General features: G+C 52.6%; 3 long non-coding RNA genes across 3 annotated transcripts in view; 1 reads left to right on the top strand and 2 right to left on the bottom strand.

Annotated features, from left to right (window-relative positions):
• LOC141999978 (uncharacterized) overlaps positions 1-25,935 on the top strand; it is a 695,529-nt gene that overhangs the window by 335,315 nt on the left and 334,279 nt on the right. Inside the window, exons 4-6 of the long non-coding RNA XR_012642141.1 lie at positions 12,507-12,941; positions 14,720-14,814; positions 18,782-18,855. This is a non-coding gene — a long non-coding RNA (uncharacterized LOC141999978). The remainder of the gene's footprint in view (positions 1-12,506; positions 12,942-14,719; positions 14,815-18,781; positions 18,856-25,935) is intronic.
• Positions 1-25,935, bottom strand: part of LOC141999981 (uncharacterized) — a 343,849-nt gene that overhangs the window by 70,439 nt on the left and 247,475 nt on the right. The window lies entirely within an intron of this gene.
• On the bottom strand, positions 20,123-23,462 carry LOC141999886 (uncharacterized). Its single transcript, XR_012642105.1, has 3 exons — positions 23,259-23,462; positions 22,273-22,426; positions 20,123-21,103 (listed from the first exon to the last, which is right to left on the bottom strand). It is a non-coding gene; the product is annotated as an uncharacterized LOC141999886 (long non-coding RNA).

The following is a 25,935-nucleotide window of genomic DNA, read 5'->3' as shown; positions in this document are numbered from 1 at the left end:
AGCCGAACACACACAAACCCACAGCTGGGCGCCCAGCACAAAGCATGGGAGGGGCTTGCTTGGATTGTTTTACTTTTTACTTTACAAGAGGTTTTTTCAAAAGCATTTCCTGTTCCCCATGGGAAGGAAGCGGATGGTTGTGGGGAAGGGAACCTCAGCGTGGTGGAGCTGGGAATTTGGGGAGAGGCAGAGGGAGGGGAGTGGGTGAGGGGGTAAAGGGGCAATTGCGGGGGAGGGAGGCTAAAGGGGGTATGTGGGGCAGCTAGGTGAGGGCTTTGGGGGTAAGGCTGAAGGAGGGCAGTTGGCTGTAGGGGGGAAAGACAGAAAGGGCAGCTGGGGAGGAGCCTAGGAGGGGGGGAAGGTTGAGGGGGGCGATGAGGGGAAGGGGACCGGGGCACTTGGGGGAGGCTGAAGGGGGGCTGAAGAGCTGATGGGGGAAAGGGAACATTTGGAGGGAGGCTGAAGGGGTGATGAGGTATAGGGGGCCGGGGCAGAAAGACAGCTGGGGGGGCTGCTCATCCCCACGGGAGGGGAGGAGGAAGAGAAGTCCCCTGGTATCAGAAGCTGCTTCTTTCTTAGAACTTTCTACATTCCTGAGCAGAGTCCTGGGATCAAAAGGTTCGACAGGGAACTAGAGAGATTCCTGGCGGCTCGGTCCATCGATGGCGATTAGCCAGGATGGGCAGGGATGGTGTCCCTAACCTCTGTTTGTCAGAAGCTGGGGATGGGGCGACAAGGGATGGATCCCGGCATGATTCCTGTCTGTTCATTCCCTCTGGGGCACCTGGGACTGGCCACTGTCGGCAGACGGATACTGGGCTAGATGGACCTTTGGTCTGACTCTGTCTGGCCGTTCTTTGCTCTTCTGTTCTTATCACCTTCTCAGTGACATCTTCAAGTTGCTGCCCTCACTCACCACCAGCATCTGCTCCCTGCAACCAAAGGCAGGGAAAATCCCCCTGAAGGGGGGAAACTGGAGGGGAGGGCTGGGCAGAGGGACAAAACTGGGAGCGGATCAGGGGTTCAGACAGGGGGGCTGCCCTGCCAGATAGGCGCAGAAGAGAAAACCCCCAGATAGAGGGTTGTAGAGGGGATAACAGTTCCCACAGATGGGGTGAGCCATCAGCAGCCGTTCCAAAAGAGGGTGTGGTGGATGGTAGAAGGACTTGTGTTTCTCACTGGATGGTCCCTCTCAGCACCCCCTCCCCAGGACTGTGGTGTTAAAGGCCCCGGGGGGCCCATTGCCCAGGGACCGCAGCTCTTCTCTCGCTGACATGGTGGACTGAGCTGCCAGTGGAATCTTGATTCAGGGAAATAGTTTACACCCACCCCCAAAGCCCCTCAGCATAACGCAAATGGATACTTTTATAAGTGTTAACCCAGTTTCCAAGAATTCCTGGCCAGTTTCCGTCTCTATAACATGTCTGCTTGGAGCCTCATAGGAGCTCCAAATGTGTCCTATCTGCTGTTCTGATTGCCTGAATTGGTCTCCCCGTCCTGAAACCCCCTGGATTTCTGTCGTTCCACATCTTTTCATGATTGATTTCTAACAATGTTCTTTGGATGACACTGCCCAGTGGAGCAGGAACCCACCCGAGAGGTCGGAATTAGGAAACCCCGGTGATCCAATCCCCCGGCCCGAGCTCTTTCCTTATTTAGCCGCAGGGAACCAACTTCCACAGGAGCGCGGGAGAGAGCCCCACCACAGCACCGTGCTTCACACACTGACCTGAAACATGGGGACCCTGGTTCAATCCTTCCTCCCTTGCAGACAGTGGGGGGTGATGCTGGCAGCACCAGCTCATGCTCAGGCCTCCCTGAGCCACAGATCGAGCCCAAAGGCAGGCTTGCCTTCGTGGCAGGACAGAGCAGAGGGCCCAAGGGGAGTGTCTGGGACTCCCTCTTCAGGCTGTTGCCCTGCCTGGGGAGTTGGCTCTTGGTGGGTGAAATCAAACTATCGAGCTCCCAGTCCCCATGGGGTGTGTGCCCTGGTGTGTAACACTCTGCCCTGAGGTTGGTACTCACGCCCCGAGCTACGCTAGGCAGCTGGACACAGCCCAGGTGCGTGCTGTGAGAGAAGGGTCGGGCTTGGACACCTCCCCCTCGTCAGTCTCTCCCATTCAAGGGCTTGGCTGGCTCCCTGCCCAGTGAGCTGGATTTCGTGAGTTGTATTGTAAGGTGCCTGTGTGGCCCATGCGCTGTACGGGGAGTTTAGGCACCTAACTCCGCTTGGTGGATCCGTGTTGTTCCTGTGATTTTCTAGCAGGTGAATCATTGAATGGGAGCTTCCTTGCTGGGCAATGGCTATTGATGGGCTGTTTCACACCCCACCCGGGGGTTGCTGACGTTCCTTACCTCTGGGGAAGCTAATTTTTGGCTGATCCCACAACTTACAGCATGTTTCAGTGAACACCGAACAATTCTTGTCATTTCATAAGCACTGAGGAGACACACATCAAGACAGAGAGAAGCGTGACTTTTGACAGCTCCTCACCTTTCCCCTGATCCCTTGCATGGCCTGGTTTACGTGTAATATCACAATTCAAGACAAGATGAGGAATATGGGGGTTACAGGGCACCTAGAGGAGGAGGATTTGATGTTTGCATTTTGCATAATGAAAGAGAAGAGATAATCATGTATTAAATGGATTGATGTATGGTAGGATGTGACCATATTCTGCCCGCCACCCTTTCTGAGAGCAGGAAGGAACGGCCTCGTGTGCCATTGGTAAAGACGCATCAGCCAGATTCTGATGTCTGAAGCTGATTTCAGGCAGGAATAGACCAGAACAGTCCTGGTCACCTTTTGTTTTAGGATAAGGTTTTATTATGGTATTTGCTCTAAGGTCTTGTTTCTTATCTGCATTACAAATTAAGTTGTGTTTCTTGTCTGCGTTGGAAACTAAGTTGCCTAAGGTTCTTTTGTAATCCCTTTAGTAACCATATCATCCTTTCTAAAATGTTATCCTGTCTGAAAGTCTCTGTCAAATTGTTTGGTGTGAGTGAAAAATGTGTACATAGTTCAAAATAAAGGTGGAAAGCCATCACAAATGTCCAGATGGTCAAGAAGACATGAGAGACTTGGAAACATCAGGAGACAATCAGAAAACATCCCTTTTATCCGACGCTAAACATGTTAGCAGCATTGATGACCTCAGAGGCGAGGCAGGCACCCTGAATGCAAGACAAAGAAGAGCTAAGGATGGGAAGCCAACAAAACCACCAAATGATAACAGCGGAAAACCCGGAGACTAACCCCATTTAAGGACTAACGATTACAGAATGACATTGCAAAATCCGTAAACGAAAGTGGGAATTGACAAGTCTAAAGCTGGGGTGTTTTGCCGTAAGACTCTGGGTTCAGTCCTGCAAAGCCTCGGAGCATGGGATCGCGACCGACAGAGCCCAGCTCCTCGCTTGTGTTCAATCTAACTGGCCATTAGATTGACAAGAGCTACAGCAAACTGGTAACTGTAAAACCATCTGCAGGACGTGTCTCTGTGTGTGTGTGTGTGTGTCTGTGTGGGTGTGGGTGTATGATGAAATGCGTATGTTTACAGTTGTATTTCCAATAAATGCGGCGTATTGCCTTTTCCCCTGAAAAGATCCCGTGTGCTTCTTATCAGCATAAGATGCTCCCCCAAGGTGTAGAGTGTCACAAACACATCTCATGACTCTGCCCCCAACAACTGGAACTAGGACATGAATGTGGAAGAAACAAGAAGAATTGTGTTAATGGTTTATTTACAGTAAGTGGAAAGCAGGAAAGTAAAAGGAGCTGAGAAGGACCTTTCATAACCACAGCGTAGGGCAAGGAGACCCAGAGATTTTGAGAACAGTTTTCTTAATGGCACTAAAGTCATAGAAATGGCCAGGAAGTAACCCAGGGAATTAATGAATTACCATCTCACGTGAATAAATCTCTCTGTCCCGCTTACTGTCCCGTTCCTTCTCCTTTTCCTTTGTTGTTGGTCCAGGAGTAGATTTTCTTTCCCTGCTTGAGAGCATGATTGGCTGTCGGTTGCCCCATCCTCTTCTGGGAGCATGTGCAGAGAACTAAAAAAGCTTTCAAAGACTGGGCTCTTTCCCTTTTGATTTTCCTTCCACTCTCTGTCGGCCTGTGTCCTTGCTGCCTTTTTGCTGCTGCTTCCAGGTAGTTGGTTTGAGGTCCATGGGGTCTGTGGTGTCCCGGTTTGGGTGGGTTATTGGAGAAGGGGGAGGACGAGTCTATGGCAACAGCTTGCAATTTGCCTTGCCTGCCTGGCTTGCGCTTTTGGCTTCACTTTTGGTTTTTGATTTTTTCCTTCCACTATCATCAGTTCATCTCTTCACCACATAACTGTCCGGAGCCTGGCTCAGAGCCGGAGGCAGGAGGAGAGAGACAAGAGTGAGATTTCAGCATCTCCAGGTAGGGACCACGGCTCCAGGAGGCCCCAGCAAACAGTGTGAGGTTTTTAATTCATAGCTGTTGGTTGGTCTTGGGGAAACCCTGGTGCACCAGCGGGGGAGGGTGTCTGACGGGGTGGGTGGGGTGGCAGGGGGCGGGGAGGGGGCCCAGCTGGGAGGTGGAGGGGTCTGTGTGGTGCGAGCTGTGGGAGGGTAGGGGATGGATTGGTGCTGTGGGAGGAGGAGAAGGGGGTTGTGGACAGGGGGCATTTGGGTTGAATGGATGGGGACGGGGTCTGGGAGGGATGTGGGGGAGGGAGAGGCTATAGGGGAGTTGGATCGGGGACTTGGGTCAATGGCATGGCTGTGGCGGTTGGGTTGGGAGGGGCAGCACCATGGCCGCCCCCAGGGGGACACAGCATGGCTGTGGGGGGCTGTAGGGAGGGGAGGGGTCTGTGGGGTGGAGTGGCTCAGCTGCATGGGGCGGCTGCACCCTGGGTTGGGGCGAGGAGGACAGTTGGTGGGGGATTGTGGAGTGGCACGGCCACAGTGGGGTCTGGGGACTTGTGGGGAGGCGGCCCCACGGGGCTGTGGGGAGGGGTAGTGTGGTGGCACCAGGCCATGGCTGCCGCCCCCCAGCTACTGGTGCTCCAGGCAACGCGGTAAGGGGGCAGGGAGTGGGCGAGGGGTGGGATAGAGGGCACGGGAGTTCGGGGGGTGGTCAGAAGCTGGGGGGTCGATAGGGGTCGGGGCCATCAGACAACGGAGAACAGGGGGTTGAATAGGGGCAGGAGCTCCCGGAGCGGTCAGAGACAAGGGGTGATTGGATGGGGCAGGGGTCCCGGGGGCAAGTCAGGAAGGAGAGGAGGGGTTGGATGGGGCGATGGGGGACAGTTAGGCCAGGGGTCAGTTGAGGCGGAGAGTCTCAGGCCGGTCAGGGAGAAAAGGTGGTTGCATGGGGCATGGGTCGCGGGGGGGGCGGGCAGTCAGGAAGGAGAAGAGGGGATGGATGGGGCAGCGGGGGACAATTAGGGGTGGAGGAATCCGGGGGTGGTCAGGGGACAGAGAGCACGGGGGGTTGGATGGGGCAAGGGTCCTGGGGGGCCCCTCAGGGAACAGAAGGGTTGGATGGGGCCGGAGGCCCGGGGCAGCCGTCCGGGCTCGAGAAGTGGGGGTTGGATGGGGGCGGGGGCCAGGCCATGCCTTGCTGTTTGAGGAGGCCCAGCCTCCCCTAACTGGCCCTCCCTACAATTTCTGAAACCCGATCCAGCATCAGGCCAAAATTTGCCTGCCCCTGGCTTAGGGCCTAATTTATGCAAAGACCCATTGGCAGTGTGTGAACATTGCCCCATTTCTGAAACTGGAAACAACCCCCTGGACAGGGCTGGGAAAACAGAGCAGAGCACTGGAGCCTGAACCCCCTCGTCAGAGACTGCGATGAAATCATCTCAGGCATTGGCATCCAGACAGCAGGATTATCTGGCTATGTTGACTCTCTCCTCAGGCCCTACACGACCAGCACCCCTAGCCAGAGATGCCTGAGATGACGGGGCGTCCAGGATTTCCAGGTTTATGGATCTTGGGTAGCAGATAGAAGACCCCTGGTCGGGGTGCCAGGGGCGTGTCTGTGCAGATTTGTTCTTGTGCTTTTTCAGGGAGTTTCTTGAGCAGATGGTGCAGTTTCTCTTGGTCACCCTGAGTGGGATCAGAGGGTAATGGTTTGTAGAAAGTGGTGTTGGAGAGCTGCCGAGCAGCCTCTTGTTCATATTTCAACCTATTCAGGATGACGACAGCACCTCCTTTGTCAGCCTTTTTGATTCAGATGTCAGAGTTGTTCCTGAGGCTGTGGACGGTGTTGTGTTCTGCACGGCTGAGGTTATGGACCAAGTGATGCTGCTTTTCGACCACTTCAGCCCGTGCTTGTCGGCTGAAGCACTCGAGTTGAAGTCCAGTCTACTGTTTCGACCTTCAGGCAGAATCCTTCTTTTTGTCGTGTTGGTAGGAAGGTCTCTGTGGATTAGTGTTGTTCAGAGGTGTGTTGGAAATATTCCTTCCGTCGGAGACGTGGAAAGTAGGATTCCAGGTCACCGCAGAACTGTATCATGTTGGTGGGGGTGGAGGGGCAGAAGGAGAGGCCACACAAGATACCCACTTTCTGGATACTACAGTGCTAATAAGCGATGGTCACATAAACACCACCCTATCCTGGACCGCTATGCTTACCTACATGCCTCCAGCTTTCATCCAGACCACATCACACGATCCGTTGTCTTCAGCCAAGCTCTAAAATACCACCGCATTTGCTCCAATCCCTCAGACAGAGAAAAAAACACCTCCAGGATCTCTATCAAGCATTCTTCAAACTACAATCCCCACCTGCTGAAAAGAAGAATACCCAGAAGTCACCTACTCCAGGACAGGCCCAACAAAGAAAGGAACAGAACGCCACCAGCCATCACCTTCAGCCCCCAACTAAAAGATCTCCAGGGCAGGATCAAGGATCTACAATCTATTCTGAAGGATGATCCCGCACTCTCACAGATCTTGGGAGACAGGCCAGTCCTCGCTTACAGACAGCCCCCCAACCTGAAGCAAATACTCACCAGAAACCACACAACAAAAACATTAACCCAGGAACCTATCCTTGCAACAAACCCATTGCCAACTCTGTCCACATATCTAGTCTAGGGACACCATCCTAGGACCTAATCATGTCAGCCACACCATCAAATGTGCCCAAATACCTTTGTTAGTCTCTAAGGTGCCAGAACTACTCCTCGTTTTGTTTTTGGTTTTGTTTTTTGCTAATACAGACTAACACGGCTCCCACTCTGAACTAAATGATTGCATCTCTCCCCAAAATCGATCTAGAAGCACAAAGAACACCCTGGAGACCAGGCCTTTAAACGTTAGGAAACATCAGAGTTAAGGTGACGTGTACATACTTCGCGCAGTGCTGTTGTGCATGTGTGTTATGATACAGACTCACAAGTGTGGCCTTGGGGTCAATTCCCTGCCCCCCACAGCATCAATTTCCTCCAGACTCCCAAGGGAAGTGCTTCAGAGTAACAGCCGTGTTAGTCTGTATTCGCAAAAAGAAAAGGAGTACTTGTGGCACCTTAGAGACTAACTAATTTATTTGAGCATAAGCTTTCCTGAGCTATAGCTCACTTCATCGGATGCATACTGTGGAAAGTGTAGAAGATCTTTTTATACACACAAAGCATGAAAAAATACCTCCCCCCACCCCACTCTCCTGCTGGTAATAGCTTATCTAAAGTGATCACTCGCCTTATAATGTGTATGATAATCAAGTTGGGCCATTTCCAGCACAAATTCAGGTTTTCTCCCCGCCCCCGCCCCCACCCCCACACACAAACCCACTCTCCTGTTGGTAATAGCTTATCTAAAGTGACCACTCTCCTTATGATATGATAATCAAGGTAGGCCATTTCCAGCACAAATCCAGGGTTTAACAAGAACGTCTGAGGAGGGGGCGGGGGGTACGAAAAAACAAGGGGAAATAGGTTATCTTGCATAATGACTTAGCCACTCCCAGTCTCTATTCAAGCCTAAGTTAATTGTATCCAATTTGCAAATGAATTCCAATTCAACAGTCTCTCGCTGGAGTCTGGAACTGAAGTTTTTTTGTTGTAATATCGCAACTTTCATGTCTGTAATCGCGTGACCAGAGAGATTGAAGTGTTCTCCGACTGGTTTATGAATGTTATAATTCTTGACATCTGATTTGTGTCCATTTATTCTTTTACGTAGAGACTGTCCAGTTTGACCAATGTACATGGCAGAGGGGCATTGCTGGCACATGATGGCATATATCACATTGGTGGATGTGCAGGTGAACGAGCCTCTGATAGTGTGGCTGATGTTATTAGGCCCTGTGATGGTGCCCCCTGAATAGATGGTGTCCCCCCCCTCACATACGTGACCCAGGGGGAGCAGCTCAAACACGCACAGGAGCCGGCTCGGGGCAGGACATGAGCCCTGCAGGGCAGGGGTGGGGGTGGCAGTGACATCACAAGGGCCTTTTGCAGCACTCAGCTGATTGGTGAAAGGAGGTTGGGAGGCGGTGACCTCACAGAGAGTCCACGACAAGGGCCAGGGAGGACAGGCTGCAGGGCAGGGGGATCTCAGAGACGCCCGGGGCTTTGCTGCAGGGAGTCTCCTTCTTGAGGTGTCTCCTTGAGGACTGAGAGAGAATTCAGGGTCTCGTATGTGAGCGCGAGGTGGAGCCTCTCTGGAGTTTTCTCCTTTCCCACTGCTCATTGAGCGAGAAGACAGACGTCCCTGTGGAGAAGGTAAGAGCCCCAGAAAGGTTTGGTACCGAGGGAGCCTGATCCACCCGGTGCTGGCCAAATTCTCAGCATGGAAAACAGGAGGTTAAGGTGGGACAATTTTCCCCCAGCTAGGCCTTTGTCCCTTTGAATCCTTGGGGTTTGTCTTTTTTGGTTTCCCTTTTCCTGCTTCCCTCCCTCCACTGGCGAGGAGGGGGCTGCTCTGTAGCCCTCATGGTGGGAGGCCTCCCAAAGAGATGGGACAGGAAGCGTGCTCTGAGAGTGATCCTCACCGGTGACCTGAGCCATCCCTGGGCCATCTGGGGAACCCTCAGCCCACCGCCAGAGTCTCCATGCTGATTGGCTGAGCAGGGGGTCTCGTGGCAGGGAGGAGATTCAGGACTTTGTTGTTCTCGTTTAAGGCCCAGCAAATAAGCCAGAACCAATCATCTGCTTGGTGAATTGTTCTCCTTCTCGCTGCTGATTGTCTCTGAGCCGTTCCTGGTTTTCGCTGGTGTTCTCGTGCTTCTAAAACACTTGCTGAAGAATCAGTGTGAATGGTTGTTGGTCTGTAGCTCATTGCAGGTCCCTTTATTCTGATCATTCAGTGTGTGAAACTCCAGACTGATGGTACGTTTGAAAGCCAGGACACCCGGGTCCTGTTCCCAACTCTATCCCGACAGGTTGTGTGATGGAAGACAAGGCCCTTCACCTTTCTCTGCCTTTGTTTCTCCCTCTGTCAGTTGGGGAGAACAATCCTCTCACACCTGCCTCCCGGTGGGGGGAGGCTGGGGAGCTGTGGGGACCTGTTTGAGAGCGTCACTCGTAGCAGTGTATCGTAGGAGGTGTCCTGTGGGGTTGAGTCATTCCAGAGGATGATGTCGTGCAGCAGAACCCCGTTTTCCCAACTTGGCGTGACACAGCTTTGCATGTGAACCGAACCAAGGACGCACACAGGTCCAGAAGCCGGCGATTTCTCCTTTGGCCGCTAGATGGCGCTGCAGGCTCCCACTTCCCCCTTCTCCTGGTCAGCGCAATGGGGGTTAGTCTCCCCAAAAAGAACGCCCTTCTCGCTTTGAACATTCCTTGATGTGCACCCTGTGGACTGTCGGGATACGTGTCCAAAAGTTGCAGGGCTTGTTTCATGGTCTCCACAACGACAATCTTTCTTCCTTTTCAGACGTGACGAACTTTTTGGTCAAGATCCTTGATTATTCAGGGACTTATTCCGTAAGACCCAAAGTATTTGGGATATAAGACTTGTCTGGAAGGGCGCACAGGGCTAAAGTGTTTTTTGCCATAGCAGGTTCCTTGTCGCAAGCATGACGTCAATCCCCCTTCCAAACAAGCCCCAAATGAGCTGTTACCAGAATTGCCCTTTACCTTGGAGTTCGCCCATTTGTTAGGATTACTCTTCTGGTGGGGGGAGATTCTGCAATTCTGTCAATGTCCTGCTTTTGTCACTTGTGTTTTCCTATGGAGCGCTACTCCTTCCTTCTGTAAATTCCTTCCCAATGGAGCTACCTTGCAGGACCTCGGTTCCCCAGGGCTGGGGTCTTCCAGCCCCCAAATGCGATGAACATGAACAGACACACAGGCACACACACATGAACATAGCATGTCAGAGAGGACTGGGTCATCAGCACTCACAAGCTGACCCCTGATGTGTCCCGGGACTCAGTGGGCTGGATCGAACAGCAACTTAAAGCTGGTCCCCTCATACGTCCTTGGACTCAGCGGGCTGGGCTGAGCAACACCTTAATCTGCCACCCTCCTCTACCCCCAGGTTCAGCACCTCCCTATCCCCACCTTCACCCCACAACCATTCTGCTCGTAACCCACTTGCTGAGCAAACCCCCGAGGATTTTTGGGGCTGCAGGGATCTTTAGCTTGGGTACAAGGAGCGTTGCTGCAGAGTGCATGGAGAAGCCAAAAACACCCATGGAGGTGGGGTGGGGGGCTAGCAAACTATAACTGATCACAGGAGGCAGGGTCAGGAGGCTATTCCTAGAGAGAGACAGAGGCACAGAAGGAGACAGATGGATCTCAGCACTCCTTGAAGCTGGAATCTATCAGGGTTCCCAGGTGGCCTTGGTAGCTGAGAGACCGAAGCGCTGGAGCCAGGCAGAGCCCCCAGCATAATCAGTCAGGAAAAGCGAATGAGGAGGACTTGTAGCACCTTAGAGACTAACCAATTTATCTGAGCATAAGCTAAAGCCCACTTCATCAGATGCATGCAGGGGAAAATACAGCAGGAAGATATAGATAGATCGATACAGAGAAGACGAGAAAATAGGGGTTGCCATAGAACGAGACCAATCGATGAAGGTGTGTGACGTGGGGTGTGTGTGTGTGACATGTGTCATTGTGTGTGTTTGTGTCTGTGTGATATGTTGTGTGTCGTGTTGTGTGTGACGTGTTGTGTTTCATGTTGTGTGTGTGTGAAAGATGTGCAACATGTGATGTGTTGTATGTGTGATGTGTTGTGTGTCATGTGTGTGTTACGTGTTGTGTTTTGTGTTGTGTGTGTCTGTGTGTGTGAGAGACCTGTTTGTGTGTGTTTGACATGTTGTGTGTGTTTGTGTGACATGCGACATGTTGTATGTGTGATGCACGACGTGCAACGTGCAACATATTGTGTGTGCGATGTGCAACGTTTTTGTGTGTGACGTGTTGTGTGTTCAACGTGCGGCGAGCAACGCATGACGTGCGACGTGCTGAGTGTATGTGCGACGTGTTGTGTGTCCGACATTCAACGTGTTGTGTGTGTTACGTGTGACGCGCGACAAGTTGTGTGCGCAGGTGTGACGTGTGACATACGATGTGCAAAGTGTTTGTGTGACATGCAATGTGTTGTGTGTGTCCATGCGACGTACAACATGCGATGTGTTGTTTGTGTGACGTGTTGTGTGTCATGTTGTGTGTGTTACGTGTTGTGTTTCGTGTTGTGTGTGTCTGTGTGAGACGGGTTGTGTGTCGTGCTGTGTGTGTGTGAGAGAGACGTGTTTGTGTGTGTGATGTCTTGTGTATCGTGTTGTGTGTCGCATTGTGTGTGTTTGTGTGTGTGACGTGTTTCTGTGTGTGTTTTTCATGCGACTTTCGTGCATGTGTGGGTGCAACGTGTTGTGTGTATCCGTGCAACCTGCGACCTGTTGTGCGGGACATGCGATTTGTTTCTGTGTGTGTCACGTTGTGTGTGTCGTGTTGTGTTATGTGTGTGTGTGAGATGGGTTGTGTGTCATGTTGTGTGTGTGACGTGTTGTGTGTGTGTGACGTGTTGTGTGTCTTGTTTTGTATCATCTAGAGTTGTGTGATTTGTGTGTGTGGTGTGTTAGTAGTGTCATATGACGTGGTGTGTGTGTGTGACGTATTTTGTGTAGTGTTCTGTGTGTGTGTCATGGTCCGTGTCATGTTGTGTGTGTTTGTGTCTGTCTGTGTGACGTGTTGTGTGTCATGTTGTGTGTGTTTGTGTGTGTGTGACATATTGTGTCATGTTGTGTTTGTGTGTCGTGTTGTGTGTGTCGTGTTATGTGTGTGTGCAACGGGTTGTGTGTCTTGTGTGTGTGTGCATGAGATGTTTTTGTGTGTGTGTGACGTTTTGTGTGTGTGTTTGTGTAACCTTTTTGTGTGTGTGTGTGTGTCGTGCGACGTGCAACGTGTGTGCATGCGTGCGTGCGACGTGTTGTGTGTATCCGTGCAACCTGCAACCTGCGACGTGTTGTGTGGGACGTGCGACGTGTTCCTGTGTGTGTCGTTGTGATAGGAAAGGGCTGACATGCTAGTTTATAGAAATGTTTGTTTAATCCGTTTGCTCTTATGGCTTCGCAGGAGTTACTAACTCCGCAGACGCGAGTAAAGCAGTTGAAGCCTGAGGCCGAGGTCGAGCTGACCTGCGAGGAAGGCTGGAGAAGCAGCTGCCAAACCAGTGGGGGCCGCCCGTTATCCCTGGAGCTAAGGGAGAAGAGCTAATTGTCCTCAGGAGTGCGTCTGGCACCCGCAACGGCCTGTCAGCGACAAACCTGCCCAGTCGGGAAGAGCAGAGACCCCGACTCAAACGAGGGGATCGGACTCTGGACGTGGGCGAAGGCGGTGTCACCAACCGTCGAGGGTACACACGCTTGCAATGTCTGCGGGGCGGGGTACCTCTCCGGAGGCACCCGGCTCGGGCTGTATTTCGGCGGCCTAATAAAGGACGCTTGTAGAAACTGGACTCAGAGTTGAGAAGTTCGTGGGATCCTAGAGTCGAATCGAACACCTAAATTGGTGAGAGACCGGCTAACTCATTTTTCCTTTGACAGTCGTGTTGTGTGTGTTTGTGTGTGTGAGTCGTTTTGTGTCTCGTGTTGTGTGCGTCGTGATATGTGTGTGTGTGACGGGTTGTGTGTGTGATGTGTGTCGTCTAGAGTGTTGTGTGGATTGTGTGTGTGGTGGTGTGTTTGTGGTGACGTGAAGTGGTGTGTGTGTGTCAGACATGTTTTGTGTAGTGTTGTGTGTGTGAGACGTGTTGTGTGTCATGTTTCGTTGTGTCTGTCTGTGTGACGTGTTGTGTGTCATGTTGTGTGACGTGTTGAGTGTGTGGTGTTGTGTTGTTGGTGTCATGTGATGTGTTGTGTGTGACATAGTGTGTGTGTGTGTGAGACAGTGTGTGTGTCATGTTGTGTGTGCTTGTGTCTGTGTGATGTGTGTTTTATTGTGTGTGTGACATGTTGCGTGTAGTGCTTTGTGTCTGTGCGATGTGTGTGACGTCTTGTGTGTGTGTCTTTGTGGTGTGGTGTGTGTGTGTGATGTGTTGTGTGTGAAGTTGTGTGTGTGTATTGTGTTGTGGGCCGTTTTGTGTGTCATATTCAGTGTGTGTGTGGTGTTGTGTGTGTGCTGTCATGTTACATGTTTTGTGTGACATGGTGTGTGCAGTGTGTGTGTCGTCTTGTGTGTGTTTGTGTGTGTATGACGCGTTGCGTGTGTTGGGTGTCGTCTAGAGTATGTGTGATGTGTTCTGTGTCGTTGTGTGTGTGTGTCTGTGTGGTGTCTGTGATGTGTTGCTTGTCAGGTTGTGTGCCTATGTTGCGTTGTGTGCCGTTTTGTATGTTGTGTGTCGTCTTGTGTGTGTTTGTGTGTGTGACATGTTGTGTGTAGTGTTTTCTGTCTGTGTGACGTGGTGTGTGTCGTGTTGTGCATGTGTGAGACGTCTTTGTGAGTGTGACGTGCGACGTGCTGGCCGTGCGTGCGCCGCGCAACATGTTGTGTCTGTGAAGTGCAATGTGCTGTGTGTATGACGTTCGATGCGATGTGTTGTGTGTGCGTGCTACACGCGACGTGTTTTGCGTGTGACATGCGAGGTGTTGTGTCTATGCGTGCGACACACACCACGTCACACACAACACATCTCATGACACCACAACCACACAACACACACTCAACATGACACACAAAATGGCTCACAACTCAACACACACACAACACGACACACAACACATCACACACACACAACACAACACTCACCACACAGACACACAGACAACACGACATACCACATCACACAACACTCTAGATGACACACAACACGACACACAACACTACACACACACAACACGAAACACAACACAGCACACACACACTGAACACAAGACTCTGCACGACACACAGCACACACACAAGACATCACACACACACACAAACGTGTCTCACGCAAACACGTGGGCAAACGTGGCTGGTTGCTGTCAGGGTCTGCGTCTCCCTGCGGGTCCAGGGGCCTGGCTGCAGCTCCCGCCCCAGCCCTCCCCCCGGGGGCGTTTGCTGCTGCCCCTTCCCGTGTCCCGGCCCCTCCGGCCTGGGTGTGTGGCTGGTGGTTGGTCTGTGGAAACTCCTATGGGATGCGGCTTCCTTCGAGTTCCCAAAGGGTTTGTCGGAGTCGGGCACGAGTCTCCTTTACCGTGCGAGAGATCCCGGCGTCACCTTTCCACCACGTCCTTGCCAAGGCTCCGTGCGCAGCTGAGCCGGGAGGGTTTTTTCACCTGTGTTTTTCTCCACCATCCTGCCTGCAGAGGGAGAGCTGCATTCGGGTCTGACTGTGGTGTGTTGGTCAAGGTGTCGGATTCTCACTCGGGGCGGGAGAGAGTGCGGAGAAGACCTTGGAAAGGTGAAGTCGGGGGCAGGACTTTTCCGGTGCCTGTTTTTGTGGGGGTTTGTTCAATGTTGTTTTTTGCTGAAATGGAGAGAAAGGTTGTTGGCTTTTCGGCCTGAAGGCTTGTTCTGTCCAGCAGCCCAAACTGCCAGCCTTGTTTCACCTGTTTAATGTTGGACAGGGTCACGTGAGCACCTTTGACTCTTTTGGAGCCCCTTGACTCGACTGAAATGACCACAAAAGTTCCCACCCCCTGTGTGAGTAGCATGTGGGACTGAGCCTCTTTTTTCCTTTCTCCCCTCTAGGATGTCAGAAGCACCCTAGACAGGTGCATGGCTCCTTCCCCTTCACATGGCATGATAGTGGGCACAGGCTGAGAGAAAACAACTATCCCAGGGCCAAGTGCAAAGTGGGGAAGGTGACTGGTGGGATCGGACTCTCCTTTGGGCTATTACAAACCCGGGGTTCCTGCATTTCCTACAAAACAAAACCTGTTTTCTAAATCGCTTCTCTGCTAAGGCTTCATCTACACTCCCCCTTGTGTCAGTAGAATGTATGTCGCTCAGGGGTGTGAAGAAGCCACCCCCCGAGTGAGACAAGTTACACCGACCTAAGTGCTGGTGTGGACAGTGCTATGTCGCTGGGAGAGTTTCTCCGGCCAACATGGCTACGGCTGCTGGCTGGGGGTGGAGAGCTCCCTCCCGTAGGCTTCCAACGGCTACACTAGAGAGCTTCCAGCGGGGCAGCTGCATGGGTGCTGCGAGGCCACTGTAAGCTCCCCAGTGCAGCCACAGCCTTAGGGCAGGGACGATGCCCCCCGCGGGACTCTGGGGATACAGTCCGGGCCTGTCACCTCCAGGGCACTGGGGTTCTCTTCTGCCCAAGGCAGGAGTGAAGAGAAGTCTGTATGACGTGATGACCATTCAGAGACTGGTTTCAGAGTAACAGCCGTGTTAGTCTGTATTCGCAAAAAGAAAAGGAGTACTTGTGGCACCTTAGAGACTAACCAATTTATTTGAGCATGAGCTTTCGTGAGCTTTCATGATGCATCCGATGAAGTGAGCTGTAGCTCACGAAAGCTCATGCTCAAATAAATTGGTCTCTAAGGTGCCACAAGTACTCCTTTTCTTTATTCAGAGACTGGTAAGGAATGAGCTGGTTTGAGGGAAGTTGATCTCAGGCCAGTTGCAAGTGGGCAGATGTCCACAGAACAAAGACCAGCAGGAACCTTGGAATCTAGTGGTCAAAGCATGGAGGCTGAGGAGTGAATTGCCCACAGGGACTGAACTTCCGTCCGGTCCCCAGAGCTGGTCGCAGTCAATAGGGGCTGAAGCACATTGACGGGACACCTCGGGGAAGCTTGCGCAGCCATTGCTGGAGCTGGAGCTATTCTGTGGCTGGATACACAGAAATTCCTTCTCCCGGCCCCTCAATTCAGCATTTCTCACTGGGAAGCAATTCAGAGTAAAATACGGCAATCAAAGAAATAATGATGAATGGGGAAAAAACTGTTTTTTTTCTAGATGTGAAAAAGGGAAGTTCTAGCAACTGGAGGACACGTCTGCTGACCTGGAAATCAGACTTGGTTCTTGGTGCCAACAAACCAGTGCTCTAAAGGAGACGCTGAGGAAAATCAAAGGTACCGAGAAGGGAGCTAGGTGGGGAAACTAAGACACGCATCTGGGACTTTTGGAAGTGACAGGTTCTGACCAATTAGTTGCAATAGATGCGAACATCAAACTGAAACAAATGAGAGTGAACCAAGAAATCATCATTCCTGACTCAGGGGAAAAGTCTGGGGGGATTTTCCAAGGCCACAACAACAAACGGTTCATAATCTGTCATCATCTGAATGTGGTTCATTTGACCACGAACAATGACACTTGGCCCTTGCTCGAAATTCTTCCTGTATTTTCTCCATTTCACTCCCTGACTGTGTATCTCTGCCCCTTTCCCCCTGTTTGTTCCTCCGAATTAGAATTAGACTTTGTTCCTCAGAAAAGGCTCCTTGGATTCAAATCCTTGGCTGTTACAGAGGCAGGGGCTGAATTTTGCCTTCAGTAGATACCGTCCTTTTCCACAAGTCTGTCAAAATGGATGTCCTGGTGAATCCCAACTCCCGCTCCCCCTGGGGATCATATGTGCCTGAGCCCAGCAGGGTAAACCAGGACTGGGGCCTGGAGGGAGAGCCCGTCTGCCACCACCCCATGCCCCCAAGGGGTTGGCTGTGTGACTGCTTTCCTTTGAAAGGTCAGCGACACAGTTCACTCTCTGAGTCTGAGTTCCAGGCTGCTTGCCTGGCGGAGTGGGGCGGGGTGGGGGGGAAGTAGAGGCTGAGTCAGCCCCTCTGTGTGGGGCGTCCATCCCCAAGTGACCAGCATGAGGACATTCCTGTGCTCACAACATGACTCGCCAGGGTACTGCCTGGGCACACTCACTTGCTGAGAGGGTTGGTCAGGGCCTTGGTTCTCTACCACTGGAGCTTTCCTAGACAATTTTCCATCTTCTTCCAAAGGCCTTTCCCTGTTTTCCTTTTCTGGGGCCCCCGCTAAGCCGCCATTCCTGGTGCTCTCTTGGGCCAGGGCTATGCTTTCCTCAACTGCAAACCTCTGGCTGTGAACAATTGGAGCAGCTTGTTCAGTGGCAGGCACCTCTTCCACCCCTTTGTCTCTGAGGGCACTGGGCAGGCTGCCTTCTGCTGCGCTGCAGGAGTTCATCTCCCCACCTCCCTTTGCTGCTGGAGACACGCTGCTTCTCTCTACGGTCGGGGTGTCAAAGAGACTTTCTCTGTCGCTCTGAGTAGCTCCTGGATTTTCCCCCTTCTCTCTGGGATCTCAACACAAAGATGCACTTTGGCTGCAAGTGACCACATCCACACCCTTAGTCACATCAAAAAAGAATTTGCCAATAAGCATCTCAGCGGGGATGTCATCCACCGCCTCCACTTGTCAATCACTTTGTAAACCATCTTCTTTTTTGTGCACCATGGCTAAAGGTACAATACTCCTAGACTGTCTTCTTAACACAAGCTCTGCCATTGCGGCAGGCAAGGGGTCAGATTTTGGAAACACACTCGAGTTAACCAGAGAAATTTGTGTCCCTGTATCTTTCCATCCCGTGTCTACTCTGTCATTGATTTCCCTGCAGTAATAGGCTTCATCTCTCGCTCTGCAGAGCCAAGCCTCTCAAAGTCTTTCAAGTAATCCTCGGGTGCTTCAGGGGTGTTTGTGCTGCGGACAGCTGAATTAATGTGAACTGGCTGAGGCTTGGTTTTTCTCAGCTCAGGGCCCTGATTTGTCTGGTGCTCTGGGTAGTTCCCCTGATCACACTTCCTCAGGCTCTTCCTTGACAGGAGATTTATCATGGGAATTACGCGGAGAGGAATGATCCTGGGGAAGTCAGTGCCTCGACTCCCAACTCTGCACCTTTGTCTTTGTTTAATGAACAGATGGAAGATCAAAGCATTGAATTCAATACTTGAAGTGTCCGTACCATTTCTGTGCACATTGGACTTGACTTCTTCATCTGCACACCACAAGTGTCCATTTTAAATCAAAAGATGCATAATGAGCCATGGGCTACTTCCCTATGACACACAGGGTCACAAACATGGTGGTGAAGAGGACAGATTACGGAGTAATCACAGTGGGTTTCAGCCCCGTAGGATCACCTGGAAGGATTTTTCCTTCCTTTAAAGAGGGCAGAACCCAAAACCCATTCAGAAGATGCGGGGAATCTTACAGTAAATTCTTCCCACATAGTCCCCTTCGTAAAGCCCGTCTGTCAGAGCTTGCTTAGCACAAGAAAATAACGCCAGGCAGTAGTAAGCACACAAACAAGACTTTATTTATGAGAGGGAAAAGGACTCAGCTAGGCTAGAGAAGGGGTGGATTAACAAAACTTGAACTCTGGAAGTGCTCCAGTCTCCCAAACAATTACACCCGGGAGATAATGTTGATGTTCTCTCTCCCTTCTCTTGCAGGGACAGCGATGGACAGCTGCTGCTCTCTTGACATTGGACGTCAGGGAGGGACTCCATGATGGGCACAGGAATGGGTGAGTAGACCTAACTAAAAACCCTCCATATCCCTCTTTGCGTCGTCTCTGCCTGGATGTTAGACCCTATCTACGCGGATTCAATCCGTGCGTGGGAGTGTGCTTCCCAACCCAAACTAATAGAGGAAATGGCTAAAGGTCACCAGATTCTTTTCCCAAGTCCAAGATGGCCCAAAAGGTACATGCCTTTCTTCCCTTCTTTTACGCAAGTTTGGCAGGGGCAACCAGCATTTCACACACCCGGAGACTGGATTTGACCCATCAGGGGACGTTGCGGGGCAGGGTGACCCATGCAGAAGGGGGTTGTATATCCCCTCTGAGAACTCCTCCCTGTGTCCTCTACCAATTGAAGTGGGCGTCAGCCCCGTAGGACCACCCCGAGAGGGGATTTGACCAAAGAAGGGAAGTGCTGCAGTGGAGTGACCTGCCCGCAACAGGATCCCGTGGTCCCTCTAAAACGTCCCCACACCACCCTCTAGCAGTTGGCGAGGGTTTCACTCCCACCTTAGGCCATCTCAGAAGGGAAATGTGTACCAATCCAGAACAGGTATAGCCCAAAGGTCTAGGCCACGGTTTCTTCAAAAGACATCCTTGGAACAAGACAGGCTCTTCCCCGCAGTGTTGTGTTGCGACTTCCAGGACGATGCTGCCAGCCTCGCAAACATGGAGCTCCAGAGTTCAGTGGCTTCTGGCCTAGACCTTCGGGCACTGCCTATTCTGATCGTTACGTTTCCCTTCTGGGATGGCCTAAAGGGTGTGTGCGAAACCCTGACTGATTAGTAGAGGACGTTGTGGGGATTTCATGGAGGGGTGATGGACCCCTCTTGCAGTCAGGTCACCCCACCAGGGCACTTACCCTGTTTGGTGAAATCCCCTCTCTGGTTGGTCCTAAGCGACTGAGACCCACCCCAAGTGGGAGGAGCTCTCGAAGGGGTCACGTGACCCACTTCCGGATGGGTCACTCTGCCCCAGAACTTTTCCCAGTTGCTCAAATCCATTCCTGAGGCAGGTGGATGGAGATAAAACACCCCCAGATTGGTAGAGGAGTGGGAGGATCTCTTAGAGGGGTCACATGTCATTCCTTGCTTCTACTCCTGTTTGCATCTTGACCCCAAAAGTCTTATGTCATGGGGTCGGTCTCATGGTGACAGATGAGCGATGTCTGAGGAGTGAAGGGGTGAGGTCCCATGGTTGAAATCAAATAACTTCCCTTAGCCTCAGGGTGGTTTGGCCAAATGGCCAGTGTCAAAATGGCTGCCCTCCCATGCAGTGCTGTGTGTCCCAGTGCCCAGAGTCAGTGCGGCCGCCCTCTCCGTCGGCGCTGTGTGGCCCCACGACCAGAGTCAGTGCGGCTGCCCTCTCCGTCAGGGCTCTGTGTCCCAACGACCAGAGTCCGTGCGGCTGCCCTCTCCGTCGGGGCTGTGTGGCTCAACGCTCAGAGTCCATATGTCTATCCTGTCTCTTACGCCCGTGTGGCCCGATGGCAACAGACAATATGGCTACTCTCTCCCTCAGTGCTGTGTGGCCCAACGGCCAAAGTCAGTATAGCTGCCCTTCAGTGCAGGGCTGTTTGGCTGAGAGTTCAGAGGCAAGATGGTTGCCCCTCCTCTTGGGGCTGTGCAGTCTAGTGGGTCAATGGGGACGTGGGCAGCCACCAAAGGATGGATGGCAGCCAGGGCAGGGGGACCAGGCCCTCGTTACTCCACTGGGTCCTAGCCCAGGGCCTCCTCCGTGGCCAATATGTTTGCCATTGAGTCAGTGGGATCCAGCACTGGGGATGACAATGGCTAGTTCACCCAGGTTCCTTCCTAGGAGATGTCTCTAGGCCATGGGCTGGGTGTCTCTGGGTTCCCGGCATGGGAAACTCCCAGGGTCTCCGATCTCCCTTGCATGTCTGCAGGCCCCCGGGGATGCGGCTGGGTCTCGGCGCCTCGGAGCTCTGCAGTCAGGGGGTTAAGCTGCTTTTGGACTGGAGCCTATAGTGTGCATCCTCCATTTTCAGCGGTCTGCCTCGCGTGAGCTGAGCTGCTCCCTTACACACTGGTGCTCCAGTTGGAGCACGTCCGGCAGGGCTGGGGAGGGGCTTGGCTTTCTCCACCTAGTCTATGGGGTTCTGTGTGGCTGGTTCAGCCCGGCACATGCTGCTCAGCCTCTTCTGTCTTCTCCCTCCCGTGCAAAGCTGCTTGGCCATCTGACAAGAAATGGGATCAGTGGTGGGCTCAATTGGCTCCTGTTGGCCTCTCGATGTCTGGAAGAGGGAGAAAGGGCAGGAACCCAAATGAGAAGAACAAAACCTTCAAGCAGGGTAGTTTTCCACGGCACAACCCCACCCCACTTTGCTGATGCTCATTGGCAACTTCCCTGAGAGCTGGCATTTCTTAAAGAGAGCACCCAACCCCCCGCAACCTCCGCTCCCCTGTGGGCTGGCAATGGTAAAAGGGAGTCGGGGAGAATTTCTCCTCTCTCCGCCTGGCTTTGATGAGTGAGGGAACCACATGCGAGAAGCTGTGTGAATATAGGGCTCTGTGCAGTGGGATGAGATGTCCTCCATGGTGCCCAAAGGTGGGGTTGTCCTGCCTTTGCAGTGACTTCCTTCTAGTGAGAGAGATTTCACAGATCAGCTCCAGGGTTCTGCCCTGTACCAGTGTGTGGGAATGGGGCAGAAGTGGGGCAATGGTGCACTCAGGAAAGGAGTAGGGCTAAGGGGGACCCAGGCTGCAGCCACTAAACCCCTGCCTGGCTGGGGTGGGGGCGAGGCGGCTCCGCACGCTGCCGTTCCTTTCCCCCCGCCAGCCACGTCAGCGGGCTAAGTTCCCCCGCAGCTCCCATTGGCCGGGGATCGTTAATCCGGCCCTTGCCCTATTCCCCAGCCTGTTCCAATCCTGCTCTTGACTCCGGACTCCGGCTCCAACCCTTGGCTCCCCTCGGCTCGGCCTCCACCACTCTGAGCACGAGTCCCCAGCGCCACTGCTCCAACCACTGGGCCCAACCAGCTGTGCTTTGGCTTCTGACAGCAGCGATATGGAGGAGTCGTTCACCTCACTGCTTTCCATGTGTATGGCCCTGCCTTGGTCAGCGCTGGTTTTCATCTGCCATTGTGCTGCCCAGTGACATGGCTTTCTTAGATCCCTTTGAACTTCTTCCTAGTCTTCTCTAGGCCCGACTAATCAACATAATTTTGGGTCATCTGCTGATATCCACCTTGTTGTTCAGCCCCGGTTCCAAACATAAGGACATAAGAAAGGCCACAGCAAAGGTCCATCTAGCCCAGTATCCTGTCTTCCGACAGTGGCCAATGCCAGAGGGAATGAAGGGACAGGCAATCATCTAGTGATCAGTCCCCTGTCCCCCATTCCCAGCTTCTGGCAAACAGAGTCTAGGGACACCAAAAAGTTGAGAAGCGTCTGTTGTATTTACCATAGCAGGACAAAGAGCTCTTCGGTGTCGGTCCCGGTTCCCTAGTCGAATGCAGAACCCGACACGAGATTTTCAAGCTGCTGCAAATATTTATAATATCTGTTGAGTATGTACCACGTAGTCCTGTCCGATTTCAAAGGCACTTCGTGAAAAGCTGAAACCAAGAGGAAACGGGCTGAAAACCCCATGGTGCTGATGTGTCTGGTACCTAGGAAACCTCCCCTTCCGATGGCCATTGCCCCCTGCTATTCGCTCCCCAAGAGTCTAAGGGCACAAGAACAACAACTCGGCTCCTCCCAAAATAGCCCTGGACAGAGAGGAGACCCCATTCTTGCCTAACTTCCCCCTCTGCTGGCAGACACTCCTCCACACACCCGTACACACAGACGGTTGGGGGCACTTGTTCTTTGGATGGAACAGGCAAGTGACAGCCGCAGCCACGTTAAACCATCCAACATTTAGGCCGAGATCCACAAAGGGATTTCGGCTCCTAACGTCTCCTGAAATCCTTTGTGGCCCTGTGCCTTCATTCCTGAAGCGCTCACAGGGAAAAGTGTTTCCCATGTGCCCTCATGGGATTTCCTAGGAGCTGATAACCAATCTCGGAGTGAAGGTCCCTGGCCTGCAATCACTCCATTCCAGGGAGGGCAGGTGATTAATCTTTCCCTACAGAGGGGAATCGTCATCATCCTGAATAACAAGAGCCCTTTTCAATTCGGTCAGGCCTTCCTTTAGAGACTTTCTGACCTTGATGAAGACAGTCTCCCCACACAGCTCCAAGGCTACGTCTACACTAGGAGCTAGGGATGGAATTCCCCTGCTCCTGTGCACAGATTGTGGGACCTTGATGAAAGCTCGCATGACCACCCTTCTTCCTTCAACACTGTCCTTAGACTGAGAGGGACACATGCAAAGCTGTGTTCAGGCCCTGTGCTGCACCCCTGTGCTTCCCACAGAGGCCCAAACACACAGAGGTATTTCCTTACCTTCATACAGGCAGGAGATGCCATCTTCATTCACTGTTTCAGACAACAAATTGCAGTAATGGTGGATAGTATTTCCTAGACATACAATGAATAAAATGGCTCTCATGGCTTTTCAGATCCTTCGCTGAAAACTGCTAATGATGCAGCCATTCCCCCAAGACACCCTTGGGAAATTCCAGACATTCCTTACATCTGTTCACAAAGCACGTTCGAGAAAGCATCAGACGCCCAGAAGTTACTGAGAGGCTGATTTCCAAAGGAGATTGAATTCACATCCTGCTGGTTTCCCCAGGCGCAGCCAAAGAGTTGTTGTGGGTGGGCGAAGTTGGTGCAGTCGATTCAGCTAAGTTGCTCCCTTCATCTTGGAGTACATGTTAATTCAAACACACAGACACACACACACACACAGACACACACACCCCGCATTTTAGGATTCTGGTGCTGTTGAAGGGAACAGAGCGGCCATCCAGAAAAGGGCTCTGAAGGAAGCATTGAGAAAAGATCAAATGAATGTGCTCTGCTTGCCAATGAATCGGGCTGCTGAATCTCTTATTGTTGTCTGTGAGCTTTCCAGGTACTGTAAGGCCTGGAACAGGAATTTGGGGATGTGGCTCTCGTTGTTCTGCATCTAGGAAGAAAGAAGGAAGAAATGCACAATATAGAAATGACATGTTCTTCCCACAGCGAATAGTCCAGGAAAGCCAAAGCATATAGCCAGGCCATGGCAACCGCCAATATGAACCCATACACCAGAGCAGCACCCCTCTGAAGTTCCTATTGTGTTCTCCAGAACCTCAGCTTTCATTTGAAAAGACAAAAGTTTGAAGGTCAGAGAATTGTGGAGAAAAATGTCAGCAATGTGAACGGATTGTAACTCCTGCCGAAATGAGCCAGCAGAGAGCCTGGAACGGAGTCCTGCAGCCCGACCGAAGCGGATGGGTACTCAGGGTGTGGGGTAAGAAATATCTTCCTCAAGTTCCCATTCAGCACTCTCACAAGGAATTCACCTACCAAGCAGATCCAGACACACTTCAAGAGCTGTGAGGAGCCATCCCAGGCCATGCTGCGGAAGAGCGTCTTCAAATGAGCCCACCTGAGGAAGACTGCGCAGCGGAAGAGTGTCAGTTTACATGGCTGCAAGAGAAGAGGAGACCAAGAGGGTTCTCCCTGAGAGAGAGATAGTCTGGGGGACATGGAACCTTCCCCGTCCCTTGTTCTCCTGCTTTTCCTGCCAGTGGAGATTCCTGTAATTTGTTCTCCACAGAAGTGTGCTGAGGAGAGGAAAGGGAGAGTTGGCTGGAGAGAGCCAGAGCCGTCCTGTCCTTTGGATGGTTTGGGGAGGTTGCCTGGGGCCCCACACTTCAGGGGGACGCAGGCCCTGGGCCGTGCCGGGGCCAGCAGCAGTACTCCCGGCCCCGCTACGCTGTGCCCCTCCTCTTTCCCAGAAGAAGGCTTTTCTTCCCAATTGTGCTGTGTGCTGTGAGGATGGATGAGGCACTTGGCTCCAGCATGGAGTGAAGCAGGGAGGAGAAGACTTCACTTGGGCAAGGGGCTCTGGCGATGAATGGAGTGGGGGCCCCAGGGGATACTGGCTCTTTGCTCTTAAGGCAATAATGACCGTGGCACTTACCAGTTTCACACTCTCATCCTGGTCTTCAAGATGCAGCAGCAGGGGGAGCAAGCAGTGGATGATTTCCTGCTGCACCAAGGGTTTGTCGGGGTCCTGCACCCTGCTCACCACGTTGCCAAGCAGTACTGAGCGCACACTGCCCTTCTCCTGGCAATGACACACAGGGGGTGGGGACCCCAGGTTACAGCCAGGCAGCATCAGAGCATAACGTCACTGAGTGGTAATGCGCACGCTGCTCCGGTTCCCCCTGTGCGATGAGAGCCTGTGAGCCACACAGGTTAGAACCACGTCCTGGGGGTGGGAGCGAGCCAGCAAGGCCCTTGCCCTGAGCACTGCTCTTCTGGCTCTGGGATCACAGCTGTTGTCGAGCCAAATTAAGATCCCTCCCACGACGTCTCCAACCTGGAAGAATGCCAGAAAGTTGAGGGATGGATTTATCAATGAGTGGCCTCCTCCCAGGGAAGCCCTCCCGGCAGCCCTGCGCTCAGTTGCCCATCTTGGCTCCTCCCTAATCTCAAGAAAGAGGCTTTGACAAGTCCAGGAACCCCAGTCTTAATCAGGGGGAGTAAATGACGCTGAGAGCCTCCTCCCCAGGGGATGTAGAAAGGAAGTCTGCCAGAAACCTCCCGAGGCCAATCTAATTCACGGGGGAGGCACTCAGATCCAGTGGGGATGGGCAAGAGGATGAAAGCTTGGGAGGGAGAGAGAGAGAAAAGTGCCAAGCCAAATTCTTCCTGATCCTTCAGCGGGAAAAACAGGCAGGCTGTGGGTTTCACTGCAGTGTAGACATACCCCCCACCCACCCACCCACTCTCCCTGCCCGCTCCCAGAGCTCAGTGCAGAGTCTAACAAGTGCAGAATACCCAGTCTCCTGAACCTGCTGCTGTCTAGGACCACAGGAACTGCCAGGTGGAATCAAAGCCAGGGAGCTGGAGGGCCTTTGAAAACACAGACAGCTTGATGCCGGCCTTCCCTGGCTGCATGAAGCTATCCTCCAGAACCATGCCACCAAGGGCCCAGTCCTGCAGCGGGACAGCCGGAGGGTTG

The sequence above is a fragment of the Natator depressus genome, chromosome 16 (assembly GCF_965152275.1).
Source record: "Natator depressus isolate rNatDep1 chromosome 16, rNatDep2.hap1, whole genome shotgun sequence".
NCBI classification, from domain to species: Eukaryota; Metazoa; Chordata; order Testudines; family Cheloniidae; genus Natator; species Natator depressus.
Note: the sequence above shows the minus strand (reverse complement) of the source record. Positions and strands in the feature narration are given on the sequence as shown.